The sequence below is a fragment of the Nerophis ophidion genome, linkage group LG03 (assembly GCF_033978795.1).
Source record: "Nerophis ophidion isolate RoL-2023_Sa linkage group LG03, RoL_Noph_v1.0, whole genome shotgun sequence".
NCBI classification, from domain to species: domain Eukaryota; kingdom Metazoa; phylum Chordata; class Actinopteri; order Syngnathiformes; family Syngnathidae; genus Nerophis; species Nerophis ophidion.
Genome location: NC_084613.1, coordinates 84,812,552 through 84,838,447, shown reverse-complemented (window position 1 = coordinate 84,838,447; position 25,896 = coordinate 84,812,552). Strand labels below are relative to the sequence as shown.

At 44.7% G+C, this 25,896-nt stretch overlaps 1 protein-coding gene across 3 annotated transcripts in view; it reads left to right on the top strand.

Annotated features, from left to right (window-relative positions):
• Positions 1 to 2,285: 2,285 nt before the first annotated feature.
• plekhh1 (pleckstrin homology domain containing, family H (with MyTH4 domain) member 1) overlaps positions 2,286 to 25,896 on the top strand; it is a 103,873-nt gene continuing 80,262 nt past the window's right edge. For 2 of the 3 annotated variants that reach the window (XM_061896252.1, XM_061896249.1), the window contains exon 1: positions 2,286 to 2,514. The gene's annotated coding sequence lies outside the window, so the exon portion shown is untranslated. The remainder of the gene's footprint in view (positions 2,515 to 25,896) is intronic. The other variant, XM_061896251.1, reaches the window with a different exon arrangement.

Sequence of the window (25,896 nt, the reverse complement as noted above, 5' to 3'; positions counted from 1 at the left end):
ACAGAGTTGTTCTGACATATTTGCTTTTGAAGTCCCACAGCATTGTTCTATAACATTTGCTTGTGAGGGCCTGTTGTAATGTTGTTGTTCCGCTTCTACTTATGACGTCCCACAGCCTTGTTTACTCATCTTTGCTAATGACCGCCCGTAGTGTTGTACCAGTTTTCCTTATGACAGCCCATAGTGTCGTACCAGTTTGGCTTTTGATGTCCCACAGAGTTGTTCTGACATATTTGCTTTTGACGTCCCACAGCATTGTTCTACAACATTTGCTTGTGAGGGTCTGTTGTAATGTTGTTGTTCCGCTTCTACTTATGACGTCCCACAGCCTTGTTGTCTCATCTTTGCTAATGACCGCCCGTAGTGTTGTACCAGTTTTCTTTATGACAGCCCATAGTGTCGTACCAGTTTGGCTTTTGATGTCCCACAGAGTTGTTCTGACATATTTGCTTTTGACGTCCCACAGCATTGTTGCACAACATTTGCTTGTGAGGCTCTGTTGTGATGTTGTTGTTCCGCTTTATCTAATGACGTCCCACAGCCCTGTTGTCCTGTCTTTGCTTATGACAGCCAGTAATAATGTACCAGTTTTGCTCATGACAGCCCATAGTGTTGGAACCAGTTTTGCTTATGATGTCCCACAGAGTTGTTCTGGCATATTTGCTTTTGACATTCCACAGCATTGTTGTACCACCTTTGCTTGTGACGGCCTGTTCTAATGTTATTGTTCCGCTTCTACTTATGACGTCCCACAGCCTTGTTGTCCTGTCTTTGCTTATGACAGCCCGTAGTGTTGTACCAGTTTTCCTTATGACAACCCATAGTGTCGTAACAGTTTGGCTTTTGATGTCCCACAGAGTTGTTCTGACATATTTGCTTTTGACGTCCCACAGCATTGTTGCACAACATTTGCTTGTGAGGCTCTGTTGTAATGTTGTTGTTCCGCTTCTACTTATGACGTCCCACAGCCTTGTTGTCTCATCTTTGCTAATGACAGCCCGTAGTGTCGTACCAGTTTGGCTTTTGATGTCCCACAGAGTTGTTCCGACATATTTGCTTTTGACGTTCCACAGCATTGTTGTACCACCTTTGCTTGTTATGGCCTGTTGTAACGTTGTTGTTCCGCTTCTACTTATGACGTCCCACAGCCTTGTTGTCCTGTCTTTGCTTTTGACAGCCCGTAATGTTGTACCACTTTTGCTCATGACAACCCATAGTGTTGGAACCAGTTTTGCTTATGATGTCCCACAGGGCTGTACTGACATATTTGCTTCTGACGTCCCACAGCATTGTTGCACAACATTTGCTTGTGAGGCTCTGTTGTAATGTTGTTGTTCCGCTTCTACTTATGACGTCCCACAGCCTTGTTGTCTCATCTTTGCTAATGACAGCCCGTAGTATCGTACCAGTTTGGCTTTTGATGTCCCACAGAGTTGTTCCGACATATTTGCTTTTGACGTCCCACAGCATTGTTGTACAACATTTGCTTGTGAGGGCCTGTTGTAATGTTGTTGTTCCGCTTCTACTTATGACGTCCCACAGCCTTGTTGTCCTGTCTTTGCTTATGACAGCCCGTAGTGTTGTACCACTTTTGCTCATGACAGCCCATAGTGTTGGAACCAGTTTTGCTTATGATGTCCCACAGAGTTGTTCTGAAATATTTGCTTTTGACGTCCCACAGCATTGTTCTATAACATTTGCTTGTGAGGGCCTGTTGTAATGTTGTTGTTCCGCTTCTACTTATGACGTCCCACAGCTTTGTTGTCTCATCTTTGCTAATGACCGCCCGTAGTGTTGTAACAGTTTGGCTTTTGATGTCCCACAGAGTTGTTCTGACATATTTGCTTTTGACGTCCCACAGCATTGTTGTACAACATTTGCTTGTGAGGCTCTGTTGTAATGTTGTTGTTCCGCTTTAACTTATGACGTCCCACAGCCTTGTTGACAGGCCATATATATATATATATATATATATATATATATATATATATATATATATATATATATATATATATATATATATATATATATATATATATATATATATATATATATATCTCTATCCGGGGGACCATAGCTATGCCGAACTGGCCTAATGTGATATCCTGAAGCTCCTGTCTGCATACGAGTGGGGGGTAGTGTGTGTGTGTGTGTGTGTGTGTGTGTGTGTGTATGTGTGTGTGTGTGTGTGTGTGTGTGTGTGTGCCGGGGGTTGAGTCCTGCAAGAAACCTGATCCCTTTTTGGGCCCTTTAAAGGAAGATGTGCTGGTGAATGGAAGTCGGGAGGAGCGTGTGTGTGTGTGTGTGTGTGTGTGTGTGTGTGTGTGTGTGTGTGTGTGTGTGTGTGTGTGTGTGTGTCACCAGTAGAGTGAAGTGTGCAGCGGGCTCAGAGGCAGCACAGGCAGGCAGGCAGGCAGGCAAGAAGCAGATGAAGGAGAATGAATGAGACGGAAGGAACATTCTGGATGTTATGAGGCTACAGACGAGTCAAGCCGGAACCTAAACCCCCGCCAGGTAAAACTCACTCTTCTCTCCTTTCCTGCTGCACACCTGTTCCTCGTCAGCGCTTCCATTTGCTCCCACTCCCACAGCGAGGTCGGGACCCCAACAAAGAGCCAGTGTCGTTCCACCTTTCATGAGCCGAGGCAGACATTTGTTTTTCATTGAAATTACATTAAGAAAACTTTAAAAAGATTTAACTCTTGCGCTCTTATTTTGAAGGCATTTCCTGTTTTTTTTGGCATTTTCTTGTAGAACTTTCATGTCTTCCTTTGAGCGCTACTCCCTTCGCGGGGACATTGTTGATTGTCATGTCATGCTCCGATGTACTTTGTGGACGCTTTCTGCTCCACACGCTGTAAGTCTTTGCTGTCGTCCAGCATTCTGTTTTTGTTTGCTCTGCAACCAGTTTAGTTTTAGTTTCCTTCTTCACAGCCTCCCCTCAGCTTCAATGCCTTTTCTGAGCGGCACTCACCTTTTGTTTATGTTTGGTTTAAGCATTAGATTCCTTTTTACCTGCACCCTGCCTTCCGTTGTTGTTTGCATATTGTGATCAACACAAACATTGTTCCTGACATCTACCGCCTACGTAATGACATGAGAGTGGTGTGGATGTGGGTAGTGACATGAGAGTGGTGTGGATGTGGGTAGTGACATGAGAGTGGTGTGGATGTGGGTAGTGACATGAGAGTGGTATGGATGTGGGTAGTGACATGAGAGTGGTGTGGATGTGGGTAGTGGCATGAGAGTGGTGTGGATGTGTGGGTAGTGACATGAGAGTGGTGTGGATGTGGGTAGTGACATGAGAGTGGTGCGGATGTGGGTAGTGACATGAGAGTGGTGTGGATGTGGGTAGTGACATGAGAGTGGTGTGGATGTGGGTAGTGACATGAGAGTGGTGTGGATGTGGGTAGTGATATGAGAGTGGTGTGGATGTGGGTAGTGACAGAGTGGTGTGGATGTGGGTAGTGACATGAGAGTGGTGTGGATGTGGGTAGTGATATGAGAGTGGTGTGGATGTGGGTAGTGACAGAGTGGTGTGGATGTGGGTAGTGACAGAGTGGTGTGGATGTGGGTAGTGGCATGAGAGTGGTGTGGATGTGTGGGTAGTGACATGAGAGTGGTGTGGATGTGGGTGGTGACATGAGAGTGGTGCGGATGTGGGTAGTGACATGAGAGTGGTGTGGATGTGGGTAGTGACATGAGAGTGGTATGGATGTGGGTAGTGATATGAGAGTGGTGTGGATGTGGGTAGTGACAGAGTGGTGTGGATGTGGGTAGTGACACGAGAGTGGTGTGGATGCGGCTAGTGACACGAGAGTGGTGTGGATGTGGGTAGTGACATGAGAGTGGTGTGGATGCGGGTAGTGACATGAGAGTGGTGTGGATGTGGGTAGTGACATGAGAGTGGTGTGGATGTGTGTAGTGACATGAGAGTGGTGTGGATGTGGGTAGTGACATGAGAGTGGTGTGGATGTGGGTAGTGACATGAGAGTGGTGTGGATGTGGGTGGTGACATGAGAGTGGTGTGGATGTGGGTAGTGACATGAGAGTGGTGTGGATGTGGGTAGTGACATGAGAGTGGTGTGGATGTAGGTAGTGACATGAGAGTGGTGTGGATGTGGGTAGTGACATGAGAGTGGTGTGGATGTGGGTAGTGGCATGAGAGTGGTGTGGATGTGTGGGTAGTGACATGAGAGTGGTGTGGATGTGGGTGGTGACATGAGAGTGGTGCGGATGTGGGTAGTGACATGAGAGTGGTGTGGATGTGGGTAGTGACATGAGAGTGGTATGGATGTGGGTAGTGATATGAGAGTGGTGTGGATGTGGGTAGTGACATGAGAGTGGTGTGGATGTGGGTGGTGACATGAGAGTGGTGTGGATGTGGGTGGTGACATGAGAGTGGTGTGGATGTGGGTAGTGACACGAGAGTGGTGTGGATGTGGGTAGTGACACGAGAGTGGTGTGGATGTGGGTAGTGCATGAGAGTGGTGTGGATGTGGGTGGTGACATGAGAGTGGTGTGGATGTGGGTGGTGACATGAGAGTGGTGTGGATGTGGGTGGTGACATGAGAGTGGTGTGGATGTGGGTAGTGACATGAGAGTGGTGTGGATGTGGGTAGTGACATGAGAGTGGTGTGGATGTGGGTGGTGACATGAGAGTGGTGTGGATGTGGGTGGTGACATGAGAGTGGTGTGGATGTGGGTGGTGACATGAGAGTGGTGTGGATGTGGGTGGTGACATGAGAGTGGTGTGGATGTGGGTGGTGACATGAGAGTGGTGTGGATGTGGGTAGTGACATGAGAGTGGTGTGGATGTGGGTAGTGACATGAGAGTGGTGTGGATGTAGGTAGTGACATGAGAGTGGTGTGGATGTGGGTAGTGACATGAGAGTGGTGTGGATGTGGGTAGTGGCATGAGAGTGGTGTGGATGTGGGTAGTGACATGAGAGTGGTGTGGATGTGGGTAGTGACATGAGAGTGGTGTGGATGTGGGTAGTGGCATGAGAGTGGTGTGGATGTGGGTAGTGACATGAGAGTGGTGTGGATGTGGGTAGTGACATGAGAGTGGTGTGGATGTGGGTAGTGACATGAGAGTGGTGTGGATGTGGGTAGTGACATGAGAGTGGTGTGGATGTGGGTAGTGACATGAGAGTGGTGTGGATGTGGGTAGTGACATGAGAGTGGTGCGGATGTGGGTAGTGACATGAGAGTGGTGTGGATGTGGGTGGTGACATGAGAGTGGTGTAGATGTGGGTGGTGACACGAGAGTGGTGTGGATGTGGGTGGTGACACGAGAGTGGTGTGGATGTGGGTGGTGACACGAGAGTGGTGTGGATGTGGGTGGTGACACGACAGTGGTGTGGATGTGGGTGGTGACACGACAGTGGTGTGGATGTGGGTAGTGAAATGAGAGTGGTGTGGATGTGGGTAGTGACATGAGAGTGGTGTGGATGTGGGTGGTGACACGAGAGTGGTGTGGATGTGGGTGGTGACACGAGAGTGGTGTGGATGTGGGTGGTGACACGACAGTGGTGTGGATGTGGGTGGTGACACGACAGTGGTGTGGATGTGGGTAGTGACATGAGAGTGGTGTGGATGTGGGTAGTGACATGAGAGTGGTGTGGATGTGGGTGGTGACATGAGAGTGGTGGTGATGTGGGTGGTGACACGAGAGTGGTGTGGATGTGGGTGGTGACACGAGAGTGGTGTGGATGTGGGTGGTGACACGACAGTGGTGTGGATGTGGGTGGTGACACGACAGTGGTGTGGATGTGGGTGGTGACATGACAGTGGTGTGGATGTGGGTAGTGACATGAGAGTGGTGTGGATGTGGGTGGTGACATGAGAGTGGTGTGGATGTGGGTGGTGACATGAGAGTGGTGTGGATGTGGGTGGTGACATGAGAGTGGTGTGGATGTGGGTAGTGACATGAGAGTGGTGTGGATGTGGGTAGTGACATGAGAGTGGTGTGGATGTGGGTAGTGACATGAAAGTGGTGTGGATGTGGGTGGTGACATGAGAGTGGTGTGGATGTGGGTAGTGACACGAGAGTGGTGTGGATGTGGGTAGTGACACGAGAGTGGTGTGGATGTGGGTAGTGCATGAGAGTGGTGTGGATGTGGGTAGTGACATGAGAGTGGTGTGGATGTGGGTGGTGACAGAGTGGTGTGGATGTGGGTAGTGACACGAGAGTGGTGTGGATGTGGGTGGTGACACGACAGTGGTGTGGATGTGGGTGGTGACACGACAGTGGTGTGGATGTGGGTGGTGACACGACAGTGGTGTGGATGTGGGTAGTGACATGAGAGTGGTGTGGATGTGGGTAGTGACATGAGTGGTGTGGATGTGGGTGGTGACATGAGAGTGGTGTGGATGTGGGTGGTGACATGAGAGTGGTGTGGATGTGGGTAGTGACATGAGAGTGGTGTGGATGTGGGTAGTGACATGAGAGTGGTGTGGATGTGGGTAGTGCATGAGAGTGGTGTGGATGTGGGTAGTGACATGAGAGTGGTGTGGATGTGGGTGGTGACAGAGTGGTGTGGATGTGGGTGGTGACATGAGAGTGGTGTGGATGTGGGTGGTGACATGAGAGTGGTGTGGATGTGGGTGGTGACATGAGAGTGGTGTGGATGTGGGTAGTGACATGAGAGTGGTGTGGATGTGGGTAGTGACACAAGAGTGGTGTGGATGTGGGTAGTGCATGAGAGTGGTGTGGATGTGGGTAGTGACATGAGAGTGGTGTGGATGTGGGTGGTGACATAGTGGTGTGGATGTGGGTAGTGACATGAGAGTGGTGTGGATGTGGGTGGTGACACGACAGTGGTGTGGATGTGGGTGGTGACACGACAGTGGTGTGGATGTGGGTGGTGACACGACAGTGGTGTGGATGTGGGTAGTGACATGAGAGTGGTGTGGATGTGGGTAGTGACATGAGTGGTGTGGATGTGGGTGGTGACATGAGAGTGGTGTGGATGTGGGTGGTGACATGAGAGTGGTGTGGATGTGGGTAGTGACATGAGAGTGGTGTGGATGTGGGTAGTGACATGAGAGTGGTGTGGATGTGGGTAGTGACATGAGAGTGGTGTGGATGTGGGTGGTGACATGAGAGTGGTGTGGATGTGGGTAGTGACATGAGAGTGGTGTGGATGTGGGTGGTGACATGAGAGTGGTGTGGATGTGGGTGGTGACATGAGAGTGGTGTGGATGTGGGTGGTGACACGAGAGTGGTGTGGATGTGGGTAGTGACACGAGAGTGGTGTGGATGTGGGTAGTGACACGAGAGTGGTGTGGATGTGGGTAGTGCATGAGAGTGGTTTGGATGTGGGTGGTGACATGAGAGTGGTGTGGATGTGGGTGGTGACATGAGAGTGGTGTGGATGTGGGTGGTGACATGAGAGTGGTGTGGATGTGGGTAGTGACATGAGAGTGGTGTGGATGTGGGTAGTGACATGAGAGTGGTGTGGATGTGGGTGGTGACATGAGAGTGGTGTGGATGTGGGTGGTGACATGAGAGTGGTGTGGATGTGGGTGGTGACATGAGAGTGGTGTGGATGTAGGTGGTGACATGAGAGTGGTGTGGATGTGGGTGGTGACATGAGAGTGGTGTGGATGTGGGTGGTGACATGAGAGTGGTGTGGATGTGGGTGGTGACATGAGAGTGGTGTGGATGTGGGTAGTGACATGAGAGTGGTGTGGATGTGGGTAGTGACATGAGTATGGTGTGGATGTGGGTAGTGACACGAGAGTGGTGTGGATGTGGGTAGTGACATGAGAGTGGTGTGGATGTGGGTGGTGACAGAGTGGTGTGGATGTGGGTAGTGATATGAGAGTGGTGTGGATGTGGGTAGTGACATGAGAGTGGTGTGGATGTGGGTAGTGACATGAGAGTGGTGTGGATGTGGGTAGTGACATGAGAGTGGTGTGGATGTGGGTGGTGACATGAGAGTGGTGTGGATGTGGGTGGTGACATGAGAGTGGTGTAGATGTGGGTAGTGGCATGAGAGTGGTGTGGATGTGGGTAGTGACATGAGAGTGGTGTGGATGTGGGTAGTGACATGAGAGTGGTGTGGATGTGGGTAGTGACATGAGAGTGGTGTGGATGTGGGTAGTGACATGAGAGTGGTGTGGATGTGGGTAGTGACATGAGAGTGGTGTGGATGTGGGTAGTGACATGAGAGTGGTGTGGATGTGGGTGGTGACATGAGAGTGGTGTGGGTGTGGGTAGTGACATGAGAGTGGTGCGGATGTGGGTAGTGACATGAGAGTGGTGTGGATGTGGGTAGTGACATGAGAGTGGTGTGGATGTGGGTGGTGACATGAGAGTGGTGTGGATGTGGGTAGTGACATGAGAGTGGTGTGGATGTGGGTAGTGACATGAGAGTGGTGTGGATGTGGGTAGTGACATGAGAGTGGTGTGGATGTGGGTAGTGACATGAGAGTGGTGTGGATGTGGGTAGTGACATGAGAGTGGTGTGGATGTGGGTAGTGACATGAGAGTGGTGTGGATGTGGGTGGTGACATGAGAGTGGTGCGGATGTGGGTAGTGACATGAGAGTGGTGTGGGTGTGGGTAGTGACATGAGAGTGGTGCGGATGTGGGTAGTGACATGAGAGTGGTGTGGATGTGGGTAGTGACATGAGAGTGGTGTGGATGTGGGTAGTGACATGAGAGTGGTGTGGATGTGGGTAGTGATATGAGAGTGGTGTGGATGTGGGTAGTGACATGAGAGTGGTGTGGATGTGGGTAGTGACACGAGAGTGGTGTGGATGTGGGTAGTGACACGAGAGTGGTGTGGATGTGGGTAGTGACATGAGAGTGGTGTGGATGTGGGTAGTGACATGAGAGTGGTGTGGATGTGGGTAATGACATGAGAGTGGTGTGGATGTGGGTGGTGACATGAGAGTGGTGTGGATGTGGGTAGTGAGACGAGAGTGGTGTGGATGTGGGTAGTGACACGAGAGTGGTGTGGATGTGGGTAGTGACACGAGAGTGGTGTGGATGTGGGTAGTGACACGAGAGTGGTGTGGATGTGGGTAGTAACATGAGAGTCGTGTGGATGTGGGTGGTGACATGAGAGTGGTGTGGATGTGGGTAGTGACACGAGAGTGGTGTGGATGTGGGTAGTAACATGAGAGTCGTGTGGATGTGGGTGGTGACATGAGAGTGGTGTGGATGTGAGTGGTGACATATAGTCAGGGTTAGGGTTGGGGTAAGGGTGTGGTTCCAGGGTCCACCACATAATTTTACAAGGTCCGCCACATAATCTTATGTGGTCAGGGTTAGGGTTAGGGTGTGGTCCACGGTCTGCCACAATTTTTTTTATGTGATCCGCTACATTATTTCATGTGGCCTGCCTCATAATTGTAAGTGGTCCGCGGCCCGCCACATAATTTATGTGGTTTGCTACATTATTTTATGGGGCCTGCCACATAATTTTACAAAGTCCGCTACATAATTTTGTGTGGTCAGGGTTAGGGTTAGAGTATAGTCCACGGTCCACCACATAATTTTATGTGGTGCGCGGTCCGCCACACAATTTTACAAGGTCCACCATATAATCTTATGTGTTAAGGTTAGGGTTGGGGTTAGGGTCAGGGTGGGGTCAACGGTTCGCCAAATAATTTTATGTGGTCAGGGTTAGGGTTAGGGTATGGTCCACGGTCCACCACATAAATTTATGTGGTGCGCGGACCGCCACATAATTTTACAAGGTCCGCCATATAATCTTATGTGTTAAGGTTAGGGTAGGGGGTGGTTTCACAATCCACCACATAATTTTACAAGGTAGGCCACATAATCTTTTGTGGTCCGCTACATTATTTTATGTGTCCTGTCACGTAATTGTATGTGGTCCACCGTCCACCATGTAATTTTACAAGGTCATAATCTTTTGTGGTCAGGGTTAGGGTTGGGGTTGGGGTTAGTGTTGGGGTTGGGGTTGGGGTTAGGGTGTGGTCCACAGTCTGTCCCATAATTTTACAAGGTCCGCCATATAACCTTATGTGGTCAGGGTTAGGGTTGGGGTTAGGGTCAGGGTGGGGTCAACAGTTCGCCACATAATTTTATATGGTCAGGGTTAGGGTTAGGGTATGGTCCACGGTCCACCACATAATTTTATGTGGTGCGCGGTCCACCACATAATTTTACAAGGTCCGCCATATAATCTTATGTGTTAAGGTTAGGGTTAGGGTGTGGTTCCACAGTCCACCACATAATTTTACAAGGTAGGCCACATAATCTTATGTGGTCCGCTACATTATTTTATGTTTTCCGCTACTGTCTTTTACGTGGCCTGCCCAAAAAAATGATGTGGTCCATAGTCCACCACATACTTATATTGGTCCGCTACATTATTTTATGTAGTCAGGGTTAGGGTTAGGGTATAGTCCACGGTCCACCACATAATTTTATGTGGTGCGCAGTCCGCCACATAATTTTACAAGGTCCGCCACACAATCTTATGTAGTCAGGGTTAGGGTTGGGGTTAGGGTTGGATTTGGGGTTGGGGTTAGGGTTAGAGTGTGGTTCCACGGTCCACCACATAATTTTGCAAGGTCGGCCACATAATCTTATGTGGTCAGGGTTGTGGTTGGGCTTAGGGTCGAGGTTAAGGTTGGATTTGGGGTTGGGGTTAGGGTTAGGGTGTGGTCAACGGCCCGCCACATAATTTCATGTGGTCCGCTACATTATTTTATGTGTCCTGCCATATAATTGTATGTGGTCTGCGGTCCCCCACATAATTTTACAAGGTCCGCTACATTATTTTATGTAGTCAGGGTTAGGGTTAGGGTATAGTCCACGGTCCACCACATAATTTTATGTGGTGCGTGGTCCCCCACATAATTTTACAAGGTCGGCCACATAATCTTATGTGGTCAGGGTTAGGGTTGGGGTTGGATTTGGGGTTGGGGATAGGGTTGGGTCAGTGGTCTGCCACATAATTTATGTGCTTTTTAAACCAGTTGATCTGCCGTTTCTTTTCTTTTTCTCCTATGTCCCACTCTCCCTTGTGGAGGGGGTCCGGTCCGATCCGGTGGCCATGTACTGCTTGCCTGTGTATCGGCTGGGGACATCTCTGCGCTGCTGATCCGCCTCCGCGTGGGATGGTTTCCTGCTGGCTCCGCTGTGAACGGGACTCTCGCTGCTGTGTTGGATCCGCTTTGGACTGGACTCTCGCGACTGTGTTGGATCCATTATGGATTGAACTTTCACAGTATCATGTTAGACCCGTTCGACATCCATTGCTTTCCTCCTCTCCAAGGTTCTCATAGTCCTCATTGTCACCGACGTCCCACTGGGTGTGAGTTTTCCTTGCCCTTATGTGGGCCTACCGAGGATGTCGTAGTGGTTTGTGCAGCCCTTTGAGACACTAGTGATTTAGGGCTATATAAGTAAACATTGATTGATTGATTGATTGATGTGGTCCGCTACATTATTTTATGTGGTCTGCCACATAATTTTACAAATTCCGCTACATTATTTTATGTGGTCAGGGTTAGGGTTAGGGTATGGTGCACGGTCCACCACATCATTTTACAAGGTCCGCCATATAATCTTATGTGTTAAGGTTAGGGTTGGGGTTAGGGTGTGGTTTCACAGTCCACCACATAATTTTACAAGGTAGGCCACATAATTTTATGTGGTCAGGGTTAGGGTTGGGATTGGTGTTAGGGTTAGGGTGTGGTCAACGGTCCACCACATAATTTCATGTAGTCCGCTACATTATTTTATGTATCCTGCCACATAATTGTATGTGGTCCACAATCCACCACATCATTTTACAAAGTCATAACCTTATGTGGTCAGGGTTAGGGTTGGGGTTGGTGTTAAGGTGTTGTCCACGGTCTGTCCCATAATTTTACAAGGTCCGCCACATAATCTTATGTGGTCAGGGTTAGGTTAGGTTTGGGGTTAGGGTTGGGTTTGGGGTTGGGGTTAGGGTTAGCGTGTGGTCCACGGTCCGCCACATAATTTCATGTGGTCCGCTACATTATTTTATGTGTCCTGCCACATAATTGTATGTGGTCCACAATCCACCACATCATTTTAAAGGGTCATAATCTCATGTGGTCAGGGTTAGGGTTGGGGTTGGGGTTAGGGTTAGGGTGTGGTCCACGGTCCGTCACATAATTTTATGTGGTCCGCTACATTGTTTTATATGGCCTGCCATTTAATTGTATGTGGTCCACGGTCCACCACATAATTTTATGTGGTCCGCTACATTATTTTATGTTGTCCGCCACAGTCTTTTATGTGGCCTGCCAAAAAAAATGATGTGGTGTGCAGTGTGCCACATACTTTTATTGGTCCGCTACATTATTTTATGTAGTCAGGGTTAGGGTTAGGGAATAGTCCACGGTCCACCACATAATTTTATGTGGTGCGCAGTCCGCCACATAATTTTACAAGGTCCGCCACATAATCTTATGTGGTCAGGGTTGGGGTTGAGGTTAGGGTTGGATTTGGGGTTGGGGTTGGGGTTAGGTTGTGGTTCCATGGTCCACCACATAATTTTACAAGGTCGGCCACATAATCTTATGTGGTCAGGGTTAGGGTTGGGTTTAGGGCTGGGGTTAGGGTTGAGGTTAAGGTTGGATTTGGGGTTGGGGTTGGGGGTGCGATTCACGGTCCGTCACATAATGTTATGTGGTCTGCTACATTATTTTATGTGGTCATGGTTAGGGTTAGGGTATGGTCCACGGCCCACCACATAAGTTTATGTGGTGCACAGTCCGCCATATAATTTTACAAGGTCCGCCACACAATCTTATGTAGTCAGGGTTGGGGTTGGGGTCAGGGTTGGATTGGGGTTAGGGTTAGGTTTTGGTCCACGGTCTGTCACATAATTTTACGTGGTCCGCTAAATTATTTCATGTGGCCTGCCATATAATTGTATGTGGTCCACAGTCCACCACATAATTTTTTGTGGTCCGCTACATTATTTTATGTTTTCCGCTACAGTCTTTTATGTGGCCTGCCAAAAAAAATGATGTGGTGTGCAGTGTGCCACATACTTTTATTGGTCCGCTACATTATTTTATGTAGTCAGGGTTAGGGTTAGGGTATAGTCCACAGTCCACCACATAATTTTATGTGGTGCGCAGTCCGCCACATAATCTTTTGTGGTCAGGGTTGGGGTTGGGGTTAGGGTTGGATTTGGGGTTAGGGTTGGGGTTAGGGTGTGGTTCCACGGTCCACCACATCATTTTACAAGGTAGGCCAACTAATCTTATGTGGTCAGGGTTAGGGTTGGATTTAGGGTTGGGGTTAGGGTTGAGGTTAAGGTTGGATTTGGGGTTGGGGTTAGGGTTAGGGTGTGGTCCACCGTCCACCACCTAATTTTATGTGGTCTGCTACATTATTTTATGTGGTCATGGTTAGGGTTAGGGTATGGTCCACGGCCCACCACATAATTGTATGTAATGCACAGTCCGCCACTTAATTTTACAAGGTCCGCCACACAATCTTATGTAGTCAGGGTTGGGGTTGGGGTTAAGGTTTGGTCCACAGTCTGTCACATAATTTTACGTGGTCCGTTAAATTATTTCATGTGGTCTGCCATATAATTGTATGTGGTCCACAGTCCACCACATAATCTTATTGGTCCGCTACATTATTTTATGTAGTCAGGTTTAGGGTTAGAGTACAGTCCACGGTCCACCACATAATTTTACGTGGTGCACAGTCCGCCACATAATTTTATTGGTCCGCTACATTATTTTATGTAGTCAGGGTTAGGGTTAGAGTATAGTCCATGGTCCACCACATCATTTTATGTGGTGCACAGTCCGCCACATAATTTTACAAGGTCCGCCACACAATCTTATGTAGTCAGGGTTAGGGTTGGATTTGGGGTTGGGGTTAGGTTTTGGTTCCACGGTCCACCACATAATTTTACAAGGTCGGCCACATAATCTTATGTGGTCAGGGTTAGGGTTGGGGTTGGGGTTAAGGTTGGATTTGGGGTTGGGGTTAGGGTTAGGGTGTGGTCCACGGTCCGTTACATAATTTTATGTGGTCCGCTACATTATTTTAAGTGGCCTGCCACATAATTGTATGTGGTCCACGGTCGACCACATAATTTTACGTGGGCCGCAACATTATTTTATGTGGACCACCACTTTATTTTACGTGGCCCGCCACATCATTTTAAAGGTCTGTAACATTTTTGTATGTGGCCTGCGGTCTCCCACATAATTTTACAAGCTCCGCCACATACTTAAATTTTACACGTGGTAGGCCACTTTGTATTATGTGGCCGGCCACATAATATAATGTGGTCCACAATATACCACCTCATTTTATGTGGGCCGCTACATTATTTTATTTGGTCCTCTACATCTTTTAATGTGGTCTGCCACATTATTTTATGTGGTTTGCTACATTATTTTATGTGGCCTGCCGCATAATTTTAAAGGTCCGCCACATAATTTTATCTGGTCCACCACATGTATTTATGTGGTCCATGGTCTGCCAAATCATTTAGAGTGGCCCTCACAATATCGACCTGGTGCGCTATAAAAAATATGTTGACCTCCCCTGGTCTACAGACGACAGTGTTGAAAGTAAATAAGTGTACATTAATACATGAGTTACTTTTAAGATGTAGATGGCTGAAAGACTGTTGGGGCCCCCGGGGCCCCCTAACATTCACCACGTTGTGGGGAGTCAAGGGGTTAAGGAAGGAAGCGTCTGCGTGTGCTGACGGACACAAAGAGCATGTTTACACCTCAGAGGAGAGGAATGTCAGGGTTGATAATGAGGGTGGTCAGTTTGTCCAACCCGGTCATTAACCTGCAACGCAGCAGAGATGCATGCTGGGAAAGGTGTGGCTACAGAGAGCGAGCGAGAGAGAGAGAGAGGGGGAGAGAGAGAGTGTAGGGTGAGAAAGATGACGTCATATACATGAATGTCATCCGTGCCTCAGTCAAACTGAAACCTTTATTAGTAACTAGACAGTGGAACGTCCCACAGCTTGGTTGTACCATCTTTGATTGTGACGTTCCACAGCATTGCTGTACCATCGTTGCCTGAGACGTCCCATAGATTCCAAAATGTGTTTTCTTATGACGTACCAAAGCTTTGTTGTACCATATTTGCTTATGACATTCGTCAGTACTGTTGAACCATATTTGCTTATGACGTCCCACAACCTTGTTGTACCATCCTTTTTTATGATGTCCCATAGAAAGGAAACTACTTTGCTTATGGCGTCCCAGAGTCTTGTTGTACCATCTTTGCTTATGACATTCCACAGAACTGTTGAGCCATATTTGCTTATGACGTCCCATAGGTTTTTTTTTACCATCTTTGCCTGTGACGTTCCACAGCTTTGTTACATCACCTTTGTTAGAGGTCACACGGCGTTGGTGCACCATCATTGCGTATGACGTCCCATAGCTTTGTTGTACCATATTTGCTTATGACATTCAATGGTACTGTTGAACCATAATTGTTTTTGACATCCCACAACTTTGTTGTATTATCGTTGCTTACAACGTTCCATAGATTGGAAAATGTTTTGCTTATGACGTCCCACAGCCTTGTAGTACCATCTTTGTTTATGACATTCTACGGTACTGTTGAACCATATTTGCTTATGACCTCCCACTGCCTTGTAGTACCATCTTTAGCCTGTGACATTCCACAGCTTTGTTACTTCAACTTTGTTTTAAGTCACACAGCGTTGTTGCACCATCGCGTATGACGTCCCATAGCTTTGTTGTACCATATTTGCTTATGACATTTGATGGTACTGTTGAACTATATTTGCTTATGACCTCCCACAACCTTGTAGTACCATCTTTTGCCTGTGACGTTCCACAGCTGTGTTACTTCACCTTTGTTTGAGGTCACACGGCGTTGTTGCACCATCATTGCGTATGACCTCCCATAGCTTTGTTGTACCGTATTTGCTTAGGAGATTCCACGGTACTGTTGAACCATAATTGTTTTTGACATCCCACAACTTTGTTGTATTATCGTTGCTTACAACGTTGCATAGATTGGAAAATGTCTTGCTTATGACGTCCCACAGCCTTGTAGTACCATCTTTGTTTATGACATTCTACGGTATTGTTGAACCATATTTGCTTATGACCTCCCACTGCCTTGTAGTACCATCTTTTGCCTGTGACGTTCCACAGCTTTGTTACTTCAACTTTGTTTGAGGTCACACGGCGTTGTTGCACCACCATCGCGTATGACGTCCCATAGCTTTGTTTTACCATATTTGCTTATGACATTTGATGGTACTGTTGAACAATATTTGCTTATGATGACCCACAACCATGTTGTACCATCCTTTCTTATGACTCCCCATAGAATTGAAAATGCTTTGCTGATGACGTCCCACAGTCTTGTTGTACCATCTTTGCTTATGACATCCCACAGTACTGTTGAGCCATATTTGCTTATGATGTCCCACAGCTTTGTTGTACCATCTTTGCTTATGACATTCAATGGTACTGTTGAAACGTATTTGCTTATGACCTCCCACAACCTTGTTGTACCATCCTTTCTTATGACTTCCCATAGAATTGAAAATGCTTTGCTGATGACGTCCCACAGTCTTGTTGTAGCATATTTGCTTATGACATTCCACAGTACTGTTGAGCCATATTTGCCTATGACGTCCCACAGCTTTGTTGTACCATCTTTGCTGATGACATTCCACAACATTGTTGTACCATCTTTGCTTATCACGCTCCACAATGTTCCTGTACCAAATTGTTTACTACGTTTCACATGTACAAAAAACAAAACAGTGCCGTTGTGCCACTTTTATGTATGACGTTCCACAACCTTGTTGCACCCTCTTGGCTTCTGACATTCCGCTCTATTGTCGTCCCATTTTTGATCACGAAGCCCCGTACGTGTCGTCGTACCGCTTTCGCCGATGACATCACCCGGCGTTCAGGGTTGTCACGCCACAAAAAGCACGTGCCACAGGCGCACAACCTTGTGGGATCCACGCGGCAACACGAGGCGGGGTGTGAGAATGCCTGCTGGGATGATATCACCCTGCCCATTAATGGCTGACATCACTGCAGCTGCAAGCTCTGTGTGTGTGTGTGTGTGTGTGTTTGTGTGTGTGTGTGTGTGTGTGTGTGTGTGTTTTCTCCCCACCTGAGATGAACTCCCACCGTAACCCATGGCAACGCTCACTCTTTGTGTAAGCGCGGGGTCAAAGGTGAAAACTCCCCGCTATAATGAAAAAACGGCAAAGTATTTCCCAACCAAAAATAACAGTGACGTCCCACAGCATTGGTGGGCCCCATTCACTTATGGTGTCCCGTAGTGTTGTGCTGTTTTTGCTCAAGTCGTCCCACAGGAGTGTTGTACCGCCTTTACTTAACACGTCACACAGCGTTATTGTACCGCCTTTACTTCTGACATCCCACAGCATTGTTGTACCGCCTTTACTTAATACGTCACACAGCGTTATTGTACCGCCTTTACTTCTGACATCCCACAGCATTGTTGTACCGCCTTTACTTAATACGTCACACAGCGTTATTGTACCACCTTTGCTTATGACATCCCACAACATTGTTGTACCACCTTTACTTAACAGGTCACACAGCGTTATTGTACCGCCTTTACTTATGACATCCCACAACATTGTTGTACCACCTTTACTTAATACGTCACACAGAGTTATTGTACCGCCTTTACTTATGACATCCCACAACATTTTTGTACCACCTTTACTTAATACGTCACACAGCGTTATTGTACCGCCTTTACTTATGACATCCCACAGCATTGTTGTACCGCCTTTACTTAATACGTCACACAGCGTTATTGTACCGCCTTTACTTATGACATCCCACAGCATTGTTGTACCGCCTTTACTTAATACGTCACACAGCGTTATTGTACCGCCTTTACTTATGACATCCCACAACAGTAATGTACCACCTTTACCTAATACGTCACACAGCGTTATTGTACCGCCTTTACTTATGACATCCCACAGCAGTGTTGTACCACCTTTACTTAATACGTCACACAGCGTTATTGTACCGCCTTTACGTATGACATCCCACAACATTGTTGTACCACCTTTACTTAATACATCACACAGCGTTATTGTACCGCCTTTACTTATGACATCCCACAACATTGTTGTACCACCTTTACTTAATACTTAATACGTCACACAGCGTTATTGTACAGCCTTTGCTTATGACATCCCACAACATTGTTGTACCACCTTTACTTAACAGGTCACACAGCGTTATTGTACCGCCTTTACTTATGACATCCCACAACATTGTTGTACCACCTTTACTTAATACTTAATACGTCACACAGCGTTATTGTACAGCCTTTGCTTATGACATCCTCACAACATTGTTGTACCACCTTTACTTAACAGGTCACACAGCGTTATTGTACCGCCTTTACTTATGACATCCCACAACATTGTTGTACCACCTTTACTTAATACGTCACACAGCGTTATTGTACCGCCTTTACTTATGACATCCCACAGCATTGTTGTACCGCCTTTACTTAATACGTCACACAGCGTTATTGTACCGCCTTTACTTCTGACATCCCACAGCATTGTTGTACCGCCTTTACTTAATACGTCACACAGCGTTATTGTACCGCCTTTACTTATGACATCCCACAACATTGTTGTACCACCTTTACTTAATACGTCACACAGCGTTATTGTACCGCCTTTACTTATGACATCCCACAGCATTGTTGTACCGCCTTTACTTAATACGTCACACAGCGTTATTGTACCGCCTTTACTTCTGACATCCCACAGCATTGTTGTACCGCCTTTACTTAATACGTCACACAGCGTTATTGTACCGCCTTTACTTATGACATCCCACAGCATTGTTGTACCGCCTTTACTTAATACGTCACACAGCGTTATTGTACCGCCTTTACTTCTGACATCCCACAGCATTGTTGTACCGCCTTTACTTAATACGTCACACAGCGTTATTGTACCGCCTTTACTTGTGACATCCCACAACATTGTTGTACCACCTTTACTTAATACGTCACACAGCGTTATTGTGCCGCCTTTACTTATGACATCCCACAACATTGTTGTACTGCCTTTACTTCATACGTCACACAGCGTTATTGTACCGCCTTTACTTATGACATCCCACAACATTGTTGTACCACCTTTACTTAATACATCACACAGCGTTATTGTACCGCCTTTACTTATGACATCCTCACAACATTGTTGTACCACCTTTACTTCATACGTCACACAGCGTTATTGTACCGCCTTTACTTATGACATCCCACAACATTGTTGTACCACCTTTACTTAACAGGTCACACAGCGTTATTGTACCGCCTTTACTTATGACATCCCACAACATTGTTGTACCACCTTTACTTAATACATCACACAGCGTTATTGTACCGCCTTTACTTATGACATCCCACAACATTGTTGCACCGTCTTTAATTACTATGTCACACAGCGTTATTGTGCCGCCTTTACTTATGACATCCCACAACATTGTTGTACCACCTTTACTTAATACGTCACACAGCGTTATTGTACCGCCTTTACTTATGACATCCCACAACACTGTTGTACCGCCTTTACTTAATACAACACACGTTATTGTACCGCCTTTGCTTATGACATCCCACAACATATATATGTATATGTGCACATATATACTCCCGTGTGTGTGTGTGTGTGTGTGTGTGTGTGTGTGTGTGTGTGTGTGTGTGTGTGTGTGTGTGTGTGTGTGTGTGTGTGTGTGTGTGTGTGTGTGTGTGTGTCACTTTAAGAAAAACAAAAAACTGATGACTGTGAAGCGGGAAGAGAAGCGCTTCTTTCGGCTTATAAATGACAGAAATGTAGTTATTTTTCATGTGGGATTATTTTTATGTCATAGCGCCTGTTGTATCAAATATGGCTCGTTGACCAGAGTTGTGTGTTTCAAATCATATTCACTTACTTGCAGGTCAAATGCCAGAGGAGTCCTGGATGGTCAAGCTTGGGTCCAGCGGTCGGCCTGTGGGGAAAAAAAAAACAAAAAAAAACAACTAAAACCCTTCAGATGCAGGACTAAGTAATTAGTGAGCAAGACCTACATTTACGTGGGGCCTAATTGCAGGCTGCAGTTCTTTTCAGCTGCCGGACTTTGAACGCCTCGTCTGTCGTTCCGCTGAAGAACCTCAGCTTTCTGTCAGTTGTTTTTTTTCACGTCGCATTCCTTTTTCTCCGTTGTGATGGTCATTGGGTTTTTTTCCAAGGCGGCCTAAACATTTCTTGAAGCGCGGTGTCGAGCCAGGTAAAAAAAAACAAAAAACTGTACACTGTAAAGCAATTAGTCTGTAGAGTTTACAGGAGGGGAGAAAAAAAATGGCAAAAATGGTATAAATGTAAAAATGATGTGCCTCGCCATTCACAAAGCGAACGTATGCGATGAACAGGCAGTCTTTATTGCTGCCAGTAGCTTGGTCCACTTGTAAAACAAAACGACTTTCTTTTAATTTGGCTCACCTGCACTGGCTTCCTGTGCACTTAAGATGTGACTTTAAGGTTTTACTACTTACGTATAAAATACTACACGGCCTAGCTCCATCCTATCTTGCCGATTGTATTGTACCATATGTCCCGGTGAGAAATCTGCGTTCAAAAGACTCCGGCTTATTAGTGATTCCTAGAGCCCAAAAAAAGTCTGCGGGCTATGGAGCGTTTTCCGTTCGGGCTCCAGTACTCTGGAATGCCCTCCCGGTAACAGTTCGAGATGCTACCTCAGTAGAAGCATTTAAGTCTCACCTTAAAACTCATCTGTATACTCTAGCCTTTAAATAGACCTCCTTTTTAGACCAGTTGATCTGCCGCTTCTTTTCTTTTTTCTTCAATCAATCAATCAATGTTTATTTATATAGCCCCAAATCACAAATGTCTCAAAGGACTGCACAAATCATTACGACTACAACATCCTCGGAAGAACCCACAAAAGGGCAAGGAAAACTCACACCCAGTGGGCAGGGAGAATTCACATCCAGTGGGACGCCAGTGACAATGCTGACTATGAGAAACCTTGGAGAGGACCTCAGATGTGGGCAACCCCCCCCCCCCCCTCTAGGGGACCGAAAGCAATGGATGTCGAGCGGGTCTAACATGATACTGTGAAAGTTCAATCCATAGTGGCTCCAAGACAGCAGTGAGAGTCCCGTCCACATCTCAAGCGGATCAGCAGCGTAGAGATGTCCCCAACCGATACACAGGCGAGCGGTCCATCCTGGGTCTTGACTCTGGACAGTCAGTACTTCATCCATGGTCATCGGACCGGACCCCCTCCACAAGGGAGGGGGGGACATAGGAGAAAGAAAAGAAGCGGCAGATCAACTGGTCTAAAAAGGAGGTCTATTTAAAGGCTAGAGTATACAGATGAGTTTTAAGATGAGACTTAAATGCTTCTACTGAGGTAGCATCTCGAACTGTTACCGGGAGGGCATTCCAGAGTACTGGAGCCCGAACGGAAAACGCTCTATAGCCCGCAGACTTTTTTTGGGCTCTAGGAATCACTAATAAGCCGGAGTCTTTTGAACGCAGATTTCTTGCCGGGACATATGGTACAATACAATCGGCAAGATAGGCTGGAGCTAGACCGTGTAGTATTTTATACGTAAGTAGTAAAACCTTAAAGTCACATCTTAAGTGCACAGGAAGCCATTGCAGGTGAGCCAGTATAGGTGTATATGAATGTATATATGTATATAAAGGTATATACAGTATAGGTATATATGTATGTATATATGTATGTAAAGGTATATACAGTATAGGTATATATGTATGTATATATGTATATAAAGGTATATACAGTATAGGTATATATGTATGTATATATGTATATAAAGGTATATACAGTACAGGCGTAATGTGATCAAACTTTCTTGTTCTTGTCAAAAGTCTAGCAGCCGCATTTTGTACCAACTGTAATCTTTTAATGCTAGACATGGGGAGACCCGAAAATAATACGTTACAGTAGTCGAGGCGAGATGTAACAAACGCATGGATAATGATCTCAGCGTCTTTAGTGGACAGAATGGAGCGAATTTTAGCGATATTACGGAGATGAAAGAAGGCCGTTTTAGTAACGCTTTTAATGTGTGACTCAAAGGAGAGAGTTGGGTGGAAGATAATACCCAGATTCTTTACCGTGTCGCCTTGTATAATTGTTTGGTTGTCAAATGTTAGAGTTGTATTATTAAATAGAGTTCGGTGTCTAGCAGGACCGATAATCAGCATTTCTGTTTTTTTGGCGTTGAGTTGCAAAAAGTTAGCGGACATCCATTGTTTAATTTCATTAAGACACGCCTCCAACTGACTACAATCCGGCGTGTTGGTCAGCTTACAAATAAATGTTGACCCAAAGTAGGACTTCACACACTAGTCAATATTAACAAAACTGAAAGGTAGTCTGATGAATAATGATAAAAAAAGAATCTCAAACTAATTTATAAAACATAACTTGGGCACAAAATTCATTCACTCCAATGTGTGTGTGTTGCCCACTTGCTTGTAAATTGATGAAAACGGCTTTGTTTTTGTTTTTAGGTATCTTGGTCATATCAAATGAAACTTATAATTTGTTTATTGCAAAATGTAGATTGAAACATTAAAGGTTGACTATGTAGAATTACAAGAAAAACTACAGAAAAAAAATTCCAGCAGTCGATTGCCAGACCGTTGCTAAGTAAAACGGGCCGTTGCTAGGGACTCCGCTCTGAACAGAGGACAGCAGAGGAGGACTGCTAAGCAGGATATATACCTTATGTTTCATTTTTACCGTCATTAACAGCATCATAAATGACTTGTAGCTTGTTACAGGGACAGTGGAGGTTCTGCTCAGAGCCTCCGCTGTCACTGCTCTCGTCAAGTTGTAAAAAATATCAGTTTGAACATCAAATATGTTGTCTTTGTAGCATATTCAACTGAATATGGCTTGAAAAGGATTTGCAAATCATTGTATTCTGTTTATATTTACATCCAACACAATTTCCTAACTCATGTGGAAACGGGGTTTGTATGACTCCTTTAATGCGCCTTATAGTCCGGTGCGCCCTATGGTCCAGAAATATACGGTACATGAATTTGGTGTAAAAAAAAAAAGATTCATTCCGTCGATTCATTCCCACACATTCTTGCCTTTTTTCTGCTGACCGACTCATTTTGAGGGGGTGGGGGGGGGGGCATCAGGCAGAAAGACACCATTGTGCCGGCTGGGGTCCCGTTTCAACGCCGGTTGCATGGCGGGGAGGCGGGGAGAGGATGAGGTTGGTAGGGAAGCAATTTGGCTGAAAAGCTGACCTGCTTTGACCGAGTCGTCCTGGGAGCGAATGAAGCTCACTCCCTCCCTCTGACACACTGGTTCCCTGCTGAAGTGTGTGTGTGTGTGTGTGTGTGTGTGTGTGTGTGTGTGTGTGTGTGTGTGTGTGTGTGTGTGTGTGTGTGTGTGTGTGTGTGTGTGTGTGTGTGTGTGTAAAAGTGAAATTTTTTGAGTAAAATGATGGCTTTTGTCATAATTTTGCCAAGTCAAAATTCAGATTGCTATCATAATATTGCCAACATTGGAAAGTTTTCCTACAAAACTGACTTTTGTCGGGTAAAATTACAACTCTTTTCATAGAATTGACAACTTTTTAAGCTTTTCTTGTAAAATTGCGACTTATTGAGTACAATTCCAACGTTTGTCATGATATTGCACAAATCTTCAGTTTTTCTTGCGTTGAGTAAAATGATGACTTTTATTATTATACTGCAAAAATTAAAAGTTTTTCTTGTGAAATTGTGACCTTTTTCATTTTTGGAGTAAAATTATGTTTTTTGTCATAATTTTGCCACATCAAAATTCAGATCGCTATCATAATATTGCCGACATTGGAAAGTTTTCTTATAAAACTGACTTTTGTCGGGTAAAATTACAACTCTTTTCATAGAATTGACAACATTTTAAGCTTTTCTTGTAAAATTGCGACTTATTGAGTACAATTCCGACGTTTGTCATAATATTGCAAAAATGTTCAGTTTTTCTTGCGTTGAGTAAAATGATGACTTTTATTATTATACTGCAAAGTTAAAAGTTTTTCCTGTGAAATTGTGACCTTTTTCTTGTGGAATTCCAACTCATTTTTCACAACAAGCTTTTTTTTTATATTTGCATAGTACTTTTTAATGCAAAATGGTGACATAAGTCGTACAAAATACTGACTTTTATCATAATGTTTTTTGTTGTTCTTGTAAAAGTGACATTTTTGGAGTAAAATTATGTTTTTTTGTCATAATTTTGCCAAGTCAAAATTCAGATTGCTATCATAATATTGCCGACATTGGAAAGTTTTCTTATAAAACTGACTTTTGTCGGGTAAAATTACAACTCTTTTCATAGAATTGACAACTTTTTAAGCTTTTCTTGTAAAATTGCGACTTATTGAGTAGAATTCCGACGTTTGTCATGATATTGCACAAATGTTCAGTTTTTCTTGCGTTGAGTAAAATGATGACTTTTATTATTATACTGCAAAAGTTTAAAGTTTTTCTTGTGAAATTGTGACCTTTTTCTTGTGAAATTCCAACTTATTTTTCACAACAAGCTTTTTTTTAATATTTGCATGGTACTTTTTAATGCAAAATGGTGACATAAGTCGTACAAAATACTGACTTTTATCATAATGTTTTTTGTTGTTCTTGTAAAAGTGACATTTTTGGAGTAAAATTATGTTTTTTGTCATAATTTTGCCAAGTCAAAATTCAGATTGTTATCATAATATTGCCAACATTGGAAAGTTTTCTTATAAAACTGACTTTTGTCGGGTAAAATTACAACTCTTTTCATATAATTGACAAGCTTTTCTTGTAAAATTGCGACTTATTGAGTACAATTCCGACGTTTGTCATAATATTGCACAAATGTTCAGTTTTTCTTGCGTTGAGTAAAATGATGACTTTTATTATTATACTGCAAAGTTAAAAGTTTTTCCTGTGAAATTGTGACCTTTTTCTTGTGAAATTCCAACTCATTTTTCACAACAAGCTTTTTTTTAATTTTTGCATAGTACTTTTTAATGCAAAATGGTGACATAAGTCGTACAAAATACTGACTTTTATCATAATGTTTTTTGTTGTTCTTGTACAAGTGAAATTTTTCGAGTAAAATTATGGCTTTTGTCATAATTTTGCCAAGTCAAAATTCAGATCGCTATCATAATATTGCCAACATTGGAAAGTTTTCTTATAAAACTGACTTTTGTCGGGTAAAATTACAACTCTTTTCATAAAATTTACAACTTTTTAAACTTTTCTTGTAAAATTGCGACTTATTGAGTACAATTCCGACGTTTGTCATAATATTGCACAAATGTTCAGTTTTTCTTGCGTTGAGTAAAATGATTACTTTTATTATTATACTGCAAAAGTTCAAAGTTTTTCTTGTGAAATTGTGACCTTTTTCTTGTGAAATTCCAACTCATTTTTCACAAGCTTTTTTTTTATATTTGCATAGTACTTTTTAATGCAAAATGGTGACATAAGTCGTACAAAATACTGACTTTTATCATAATGTTTTTTGTTGTTCTTGTAAAAGTGACATTTTTTGTGTAAAATTATGGCTTTTGTCATAATTTTGCCAAGTCAAAATTCAGATCGCTATCATAATATTGCCAACATTGGAAAGTTTTCTTATAAAACTGACTTTTGTCGGGTGAAATTACAACTCTTTTCATAGAATTGACAACTTTTTAAGCTTTTCTTGTAAAATTGCGACTTATTGAGTACAATTCCGACGTTTGTCATAATATTGCACAAATGTTCAGTTTTTCTTGCGTTGAGTAAAATGAGGACTTTTATTATATTACTGCAAAAATTCAAAGTTTTTC